Source organism: Pygoscelis adeliae, unplaced genomic scaffold (genome assembly GCF_000699105.1).
Source record: "Pygoscelis adeliae isolate BGI_AS28 unplaced genomic scaffold, ASM69910v1 Scaffold168, whole genome shotgun sequence".
NCBI classification, from domain to species: domain Eukaryota; kingdom Metazoa; phylum Chordata; class Aves; order Sphenisciformes; family Spheniscidae; genus Pygoscelis; species Pygoscelis adeliae.
Genome location: NW_008825566.1, coordinates 3129996 through 3139033, shown reverse-complemented (window position 1 = coordinate 3139033; position 9038 = coordinate 3129996). Strand labels below are relative to the sequence as shown.

The 9038-nt window shown below is 47.8% G+C and overlaps 1 long non-coding RNA gene across 1 annotated transcript; it reads right to left on the bottom strand.

Moving 5' to 3' along the window:
• Positions 1–1671: 1671 nt before the first annotated feature.
• LOC103924040 lies at positions 1672–8450 on the bottom strand. The gene is made up of 2 exons (XR_663966.1): positions 8397–8450; positions 1672–3014 (listed from the first exon to the last, which is right to left on the bottom strand). It is a non-coding gene; the product is annotated as an uncharacterized LOC103924040 (long non-coding RNA).
• Between the last annotated feature and the right edge of the window lie 588 nt (positions 8451–9038).

Here is a 9038-nt window from a genome sequence, read left to right as displayed (position 1 = left end):
TCCTGCAGCTCCTTCTTTTCTCTCGGCGATGCTGAAAAGGTTACCTGGGAAACCCACTGCACCTTTATTCCAGGTGCAGAAACGTGCTTGTCTCTTGGCTATTTGATAAGCTAATTTTGTAAAGAAGCTTAATGGTTTGCTGTGCAGTCAAGAGAGATTTCTGTCAGCCTAACAAGAATATATTCCATTTAGATTTTTTTTTTTAAATTGGTCATTCTCTGCAGAATTGTTAAAACTTAGCCTTTGCTTTAGGAGAGCCTGAAATGGGTTGTAGAGCTATTACCTGGGCCAGTCACCAAATGCAGCCTCAGAGAGAGAAACTCTGCAAGAGGAGGCAGGGCATGGGCAGAGGGACCCCGGGGGAGGCAGAGCCCTGGTCCCTGCCTGTGCCATGCTACAGGATGGAGCTGCCTGCTCTGCCTGGTGCGGGGGCAGCTGCCGCGGTGCCCTGCCTGCTTATGCTGCAGCATGGTCTGACAGCAGCGTGGCTTTCTTTCTGGTTTGCTGTGTCACTGGAGGCCACCCAAAAGGATGGCAATATGCTGGCCCTGCACTTGTGATGGGAGAGCTGTGACTGAGCTCCTTGAAGCATCTCCCCATGCATGCCGGAGACTCTGGGGACTGTGGTGCAAGGAAGGTCCTGGTCAAAAGAATGAAATCCAAATTGAAGGGAAATCTAAGCCAGTGTGGTAATTAAAGCAAGACAGGGTCTGGAGTACTGTGGTTGCCTATGGCGCTGGAGTCAGCAGGTCTCCCATGTTTTTCCTGCTCTCCACAGGCACATTCTGCTCACCCCAGTAGGTCTTTGAGAGCTGCTGAAAACTAATAGAAGCTCTGGGAGATCTGGCCGCTGACGCTTGACACGCTGCAGAGAAACTATGTTCCTACCACTGCTTAGCAGCATTAGTAGGTCTAAAAATGACCATTCCTGCCAAAAAATGAAGTGCTATCATTCAAAATTGGATTTTTTTTTTTTTAGAAGGGTTGAAGAGCCCTTGCTCCAGAGGGCCCACCTGACTTCCACCAAGCTATGCAAGGACATCTGCTTTCTATTCCAGCTACTTCTGGGCCACCAAGGTATTGTAGAATCATAGAACAGTTTGGGCTGGAAGGGAGCTTAAAGATCACCTAGTTCCAACCTCCCTGCCATGGGCAGGGATACCTTCCACTAGATCAGGTTGCTCAAAGTCTCATCCAACCTGGCCTTGAACACTTCCAGGGATGGGGCATCCACAACTTCTCTGGGCAACCTGTTCCAGTGTTTCACCACCCTCAGCATAAAAAATTTCTTCCTTATATCTAATCTAAATCTACCCTCTTTCGGTTTAAAACCGTTACCCCTTGTCCTATCAAAGCGCCCTGGCTGGCGTGCTGGGAGCTCCTGCCTCCAAGCTTGCATAGCTTTGCAGGAGGTCAGGTCTCTTTCTGCTGCGCGCCTGGCAGCTCCTGGGCCCTCAGGCAGAGCGCAATGGCCAGCCTCGCTGAAGGCTGCTGCAGGAAAGACAACTGGAGCGTGAGCATGTGTGCCAGGGGTGCCTCACAGCGTCCCTCCTGCCATCCTCCAAGGATACATTTTGCTTAGTCTCTGCAGGTACTGTAAGACGATCTGCCATATAAGCTGGAGAGCCTTTTCCAAAACAGCAATTGATGCCTTTACTGAGGGCTACATAGAGTACAGATGCGTTTATTTCTGTTTCACAGATACCAGGAATTACAAAGAAGTTAAAATGCAGCATCTTAAGATGTGTCCTGCTGTTTCCTCTTGCATTTACACAGTCTATGTGAAGATTTCTTTTATGCTTCAGCTGAAGACAGAAATAAGGTATTTTTCTACTTCTGATAATAAGCAACTACTCATAATACATTAAGGTGCAGGTAAAATAAAGGCAGAAACCCTAAAATACCAGGCTTCCCAGTCAGGAAGCACTGAAAATATACAGTTTTCTTTGGAGAGCTGACTTTCTGTTTTACTTTGCAGTCAGCTAATGGTAAAATGTAGTGATTTTTCTTCTAGGTTACCTACTAGAAATAAACGGGAAGGCCAGGGCTGATAACTCTGAAAACTGATCACAAACAGCTGCTCTGCAATAGTGTGCAAGTCCCTCCTAAGATGGATGATCGCTGGCTGCAGCAAGGCAGCACTGGGGGCGTGCCTCCTGCTTTCACTGGGGGATCCACGCCACACCAGGCCCAGGTACCACACCGATGCTGGCATCCCGCCCCAAAGGGATTGTACAAATCCTATGCTCCCTGTTGGCTTCCAGGAGCCTTGTTTGCCTAAGTGGTGGGATTTGAACTCTGGGATGACACTGCCTATGTACTGGATGGTGGGCTCACTCCCCTTTTCATCTTATATCCCACGCCGGGGACGTCATTCGAAGAGACAGTGCCAAATTCAGACCTGGAGGCTTGCACAGCGCAAGGAGTGAATTTGGCTGGTTTTAAGTGTCCGGAATATGAATTTCATGCAACGCTCCCTTAAGTGAGATCTGAATCAAATGATATTGCTGCATTTTTCTTCTGCTAAGACAAAACAAGATCTTCCTTCAAAGCACCGTGTCTCAACACTTCTTGTATGACACTTCAATTCTAGTACGTCTTCATTTGTAAATACTATATAGAAATGAGCTTCTAAATATTGATTTGCAAGATGAATTGGTCCCTATTCCAGCGGCACCAATCAGAAATCAGTTGGTGAGGATCTTCACGATCTCACTCAGAGTTGGTCAGGAGGGCTTTCTCCTTCATGCTTCCCGAGCAGCTGCACTGTCTCTCGTGCTTCACCTCCCTTCGCCACTCACCTCTCCTGTGCCATCTTGCTGTGCGAGGTGTTATTTTGTCAGCAGCAGTTTTGCTCCAGCTGGGCTTCCAGGAATGTGCTTGAAGTTCTCGTGGCGTGGGGTTGGGTTCAGCGGCAGTACTCCTGCTCGATGCTTGCCATAAGCTCCTCCTCTGAGTAATCATATGATATTGTGGACTGTCCCGCCGGCTTCTTGCTGTTCCTTTGTGGGCACCTGCCGGGGAAGGGAATGAGTTGTTGGTGTTACGAGAGAGAATCAAGCTCTGAAGACACAAGATGACCCTTACTTCATTTTTTTTGTGAATGGAAAGATCAAGCTGCACGTGGCTTGCTGAGACACAGATACTCTGTCATGTCTAGTTCCCATACCCTACAGGCAGATCGCTTGCTGACATTTGTTATCACTTGGCATCTATTTCAGTCTGCAAGTTCATTAGAGGACAGCCCTTACGATGCTCCAGATCAAACTCCCAGAACCTTTTGGTGAGTTAGGTTTCAGGCCCAGCTAAAGGACTGCATGACCTTTATGCTAGTTACTAGTTTTAAGGTTTTATGCAGAAAGAGATTTTTTGTTTGTATCTGTAAGGGATTTGAGTTTCAACCAAAATATGAATGCAGCTACCTCAAACTGCTTTTATGGCTTTTTTTAATTTTCACATCAGCACAACTCTCCCGCGAGTGGGAACTGATGATTGAAAGGGATGATCCAAAGGGAACTGGTATGGGTTTTATCGGTATTATCAGAGGTGGTTTATGCTGGATACAAGGGAAACCTGTCCCTACCTGCATGAGGGAGAACAGTGAAAAGTCTTCTGCAAGCTTTGACCGCTGTAGGTCATGCTACCAAATAAGTCTACTTGATCTTCCCCTCCAGGACTCAAGAGAGGGGACAGCAGCTGACAAGCAAGCGCTCCTCCTTGACCTCGTAGAGAACTGGGAGGTGAGCAAGCTGGGCCATCAGACTAGTCATCTCTGGAAGTTGGGGCACATGGCTCCATGAAATGGAGGTCATGCTGAGATGCAGAGCTAAGCTGGTAGACTTGAGTTGGTACATCCAAACTGTAAAGTGCCCTGCCATGCCATGTCAGCTGAGATTGGTGGGTTTACTTTGTGGCCATCTACTGGTGGAGAAAAAATAAGCAAGAAATAAATGATTTTGTATGGTGGGTGTTTGGTTGCCAAAGAGGAGAGATTTTCATATCCAATAGCATGGCTCCAAATCTGTCCCAGACTCATTACATAGCATCTATGGACTTACCACTTCTCTAAGGATGAGATCTGTCTCACCCTTGGTCTTGTAGCTGGGATGAATTTGGTCATTCGCATCCTTCAGTGAAAAAACTGAGGACCTATTTATTAGATGAAATCACATGAGCTGCCCCAACACAGGGAAGTAAATGTAGAGTCAGAATCGAAGAAAAGAGCCCTGAAGTGCTTTTCTAAGGAAACTTTGTCCTATAGGGGAAGTGCTTTCATAAGCCCTTAGCTGTCTTTGACAGCCGAGAACTGCTGTCCTTGGGTGAGGGAGCATCCGCAACCCTCCTGAAACAGGCAGCAGCCAGTCTCCTGCCGCTGTTGCTGTGGAGCAAATGTCACCAATGCAACCCTTCCTCTGTTCTTATCTGTCCAGGTCAGAAAGGCTTCTGCCCAGTCCAGCTGCTCTGACCTAGCTGTGTTAACACCGTGCCCCCTGCGTGTCAGAAATAGTTTGATGTTTTCCCTGGAGCGACCTGATGACCAGCTGGCGTGGCAGCTGGGTCATGTGGGTGTCCTACGCTTATTTATGCTGCCCTGTGCCCTTGATGGCAAGTTCTACTGGCAGCAAGATGGCAGCAAGTAGGGTTTAGCAAGTAGACTCTTCTGCTTAGTCCTTTTATTCATTTTCCTTCTAATGGACTGCAAGCAATGTGGTTTCTACCACAGTAAATGAGAGCTGGGAAGAAAGCTAAAAGTCCAAGAGCTTGAACCATAGGCCAGCAGCTACAAAGCAAGAACTGGGAAAAGGAAATGCAGAAATCTGACTTAAACACATGATTTATTGATTTAAACTCTGCACTGTGACAATCCTTAAACTAATTTTATATGACGTGATGAATTAGAGGCAGAGCTCTTGGCAGTTTGCTTGCAGGCCCACAGAAGTGTCATTGTTTCTCTTAGCGGTTACATAATTTCCCAGTGTTAATTATTCTCGATTCTTTGGCTTGCGTGGTGACCTCCGAGCAGGGGGGAAAATCTCCAGGTAAAATTGGAACTCACTGAAACATAGATGTGCTTTTAAAAAGACAAAAGCAAACCCCACCTACCATGCACATCCCAGAATTGAGAGGAGTAGAGAGGACTGTTGATTTCAAGAGCAAAGGAAAAGCAAGTTGCTGCTCAAGTTCTTTCTCTCTATTGTTGTGGCAAAGTTCTGTATCATTTAATACGGAAAAATGGAAATAAATGAAAAAATCAGAGGTTCTACCTGGATAAAAGGAGAAACTTCTGCACCCTGAGGACAGCAAGCAGAGGAACAGGCTGTGGTTGCACAGGCTCCATCCTTGGAGGCTTTCAAGACCTGATGGGACAAAGCCTGGAGCATTCTGCTTTGACCTCACAGCTGATCCAGCTTGGAGCAGGAGATTGGACTAGAGACCTCCTGAGGCCCTCCTAACCTGAACCTTGATCTGAAAGGCACATTGGTGCAGCAGTTTCTGCTCATCCTGGAATTAAGTGAGAAGCTGTGGCTGGGAAATCCTGAGCACAGGACGTGGGCAGGAAAGGAGCTGGTGGACCACAAGCTTGCTCCTGCACTCCTCCAGCTGCTCCGGCAGGAGAGAAGGCCCCTTGCAGCCAGGGCTGCAGATCAGGGCTTGCAATCACGCTAAATCCAGCTGAGGGCTGTTAGACTTTCCAATTCGGAAAATAACAGGTCAGTACATTGAGGGGAAAATTTTTCAAACCCCAGATGTTCCGGGGGAGAGAGAAACCTGGAAAGTTTTTGAGAGGCAAAGAGCAAGCTAAAAAGCGTATGAGAGGGGAATTTGCAGCATAGTAGGACAGCAAAGAAAAAAAAGGCCAATGCAACTCCATCAAGATTACTGTGCAGACTTCTGGGTATTTTGTTACCAAAAAGTTATTAACAGCTTGGAGGGAGTTTAGAAAGCAGCAATAAAAGTGATTTAAGGGGCTAGAGCTAAGCAATTTCAGAAAGAGGAAAGCAAGAAATGTGCTCCATTTCAGCTAAAGGCCTCTCTGTGTTTAAAGATTATCCTCCTTAAAGAAGGAGGATTTTTTTTTTTTTTTTAATGGAAAGACAATGAACTATGCAATGAGGAGAAGGAAATGCAAAGGGCAAAATTAGACCGAAAGTGAGCAAAAACCACCTTTGAGCAAGATGCTGGGGGTGGTGTGCCAACCTCCCCAGCAGTGGGGATGACTGGCAGTGCCGCGTCCCTGGTGTCAGGCAGCTGCCTGGTGCGGGGGAGAGCTGCCTGCCGGCTCTGGTGACAATATCCCTGATGGGTGGCTAGGGTGACAAGCTCCTAGGTAGAAATATGAGTTAAGTGGCTGAAAATTGGGTTGGGGTGAATCTAGGCCACCGTTTTTTATTGTTTTGCTGCAGATGGGAAAGTCCAGGGTTAATAATTAAAATGCCTTCTGCAAGACCTTGCAGCTGAAAAATGGGTCAAAAAAACGCCCGGTAACTCTGCCAGTGACACGAGCCCTGGCAGCAATTATACGATCATTACAGTGTTCCTGGGCTGTGTCATCCCACCCGTGCACTACCAGATGCTAGAGAGCAGTTCACAAAAGAATTGCAGGGGGAAAGAGAGGTAACACAGCACGATCAGGAATACATCCGTGTTCCCATGCACATCAAAGGTATTTATTAGGGCCTGGTTTAGATGCTTATGTGGTGTCACACAGGAATATTTGCAGTATAGGAGGTGCACACCTACAGCATCTATCTTGCGTGACTGCTCTCTTGGCAGATAGTATTAAATCTCTAGATCTAGTTTTTTTTCTCCCTGCTTGACATTTATTTCTTCTTTAATTGGCTTTATGGGAATTTCTTCAGTCAGCAACTCTATCAAGACAAGGCTGATTTTTGCTGCTTGTAACGTGTTTATCTGGAATAATTCTAGCCGCAGAAGTGTGAAGGATGAGACACCTACACACATTAACCGCTGTTTCTGGGGCTTGATTTGATTTCTTCAAAATGCAGTTTTGCTGGGTGTTGGACCATTTCCAAAAAAATGTTTGCATGCAGTTCTTGCCAGCAGAAACTGCAGCCCTGCTTATCATGGGTGGTACAGGCACTTCACACGTGAGCTGCGCAATGGGGCTCTGCAGTGGGTATGAGTAAACGTTATCCATTTGAAAATAAGCTCCTGCTTTGTCATCCCAGATCAGACACCAGTTTCTGCCATCTCAAGTCTTCCCTTTGCCTGTCAAAGAGGGAGAAGGAAAGCCCTGACAGGGGATGAGGGGCCAGCGAGAGCCTGGGGCTGGGGAGCTCGGTGGGGGACTGTGGCAGGGCTGGGTGTGCACCCCCCAAGGAGACTGCTCAGTTGCCATCATAGTCCAAAGCCCATTGATTTTTTTTAATGCCCACAGTCCTCATAAGTGCCCATACCAGCCTTGTTGGGAAAGCTGGGGACAGGCGTGTTGCCTGAGTGCTCCCGAAACCAGCAGCTTCGCCAGGCGAGCTCCCTGCCAGCTGGGAGGGAGGGGAGGAGGGAGGACGGCAGCTGGCACCTGGGCTCTCGTGTCACATCCACCACCGCTGCTTGGCGTTAGTAGGTCACACAGCCTGATGGCCAGGATCTGCAGATTAGTCTGCTCTCGAGTGCTGCAGGAGCAGAGGGGCTGGATGACAGTCAGAGAGAGCTTGGTGTTTAAGAGAGTCGCTCTTTAGTGTAAGGAGATGATATTTTAAGATGGTTTTGCAAGCCTTTTCATTTCATCTGGGTTTCTTTAAAACATGCATCAAACTGTTCCCATCGCTCCCAGTGCAGGCAGACTCAGAGGCACAGTCTGCTCAGTAGCTTTTGCTTGTGGAAGGAAGATTTCGGATTTTTTTTTGCTTGACAGCCAGAGCAGTAGGTCCCCACCATTCCCCTGCCCCTGAGGGATTCTCGTGTCTCTAACTGGTGTAGCATGGCAGTGTCTCATGGGTTTTCTCTTATGATTCCTGAGGAGCAAAGATGTTATCTTCCTTTCTACGTGCTGCAGAGCCCACAGATGACCTGTGGGTGAACCAGGGCCTGAGCTACTCGTTGGAGCAATCCTTCTCAGCTTTTCACAACCTCCTTCAAGATCTCTGTGGCCTGTGGACATCCTACTAAATTCTGCATTGCTCATGACCAGGAATGAATCTTTATACTGTACTTGAGCTGGAGTATGGATCTTCTTAGGCAGCACAGCTCCAGGATTTTTTTTTAATTGGCGAACAGGTAGAGAGCAGAATATTTAGGGCTATAAACAATTTGACACCATTCCCACCTCTCTTTTGCACAGCGGAAAGCATGCAGGAATAGCTTTCCCCTTTATGCTCCCTTCATTCCAGCTGCTTTTCCCCCCTGAAGATATAATGAAAGCACAGGGTACTCACTGATGGTCAGTGTTGTTGTTCTCTGGGCCTGGTGGGCTTCTGGTTGACAAAGCCTGAGAAAGAAGAAAAGTCATGTATTTCAGTTACAACACTTTAAAGTTGAGGGCGGTGATTCTGCCCCTCTACTCTGCTCTGGTGAGACCCCAGCTGGAGTCCTGCGTCCAGCTCTGGGGTCCCCAGCACAAGAAAGACACGGACCTGTTGGAGCGGGTCCAGAGGAGGGCCACAAAAATGATCAGGGGGCTGGAGCACCTCTCCTATGGAGACAGGCTGAGATGATCAGGGGGCTGGAGCACCTCTGCTATGAAGAAAGGCTGAGAGAGTTGGAGTTGTTCAGCCTAGAGAAGAGAAGGCTCTGGGGAGACCTTACTGCAGCCTTTCAGTGTGTAAAGGGGGCTTATGAGAAAGATGGAGAGAGACTTTTTAGCAGGGCCTGTAGTGACAGGACAAGGGGTAGTGGTTTTAAACTAAAAGAGGGTAGATTTAGACTAGATCTAAGGAAGAAATTTTTTACGCTGAGGGTGGTGAAACACTGGCACAGGTTGCCCGGAGAGGTTGTGGATGCCCCATCCCTGGAAACATTCGAGGTCAGGTTGGACGGGGCTCTGAGCAACCTGATCTAGTGGAAGATGTCCCTGCCCA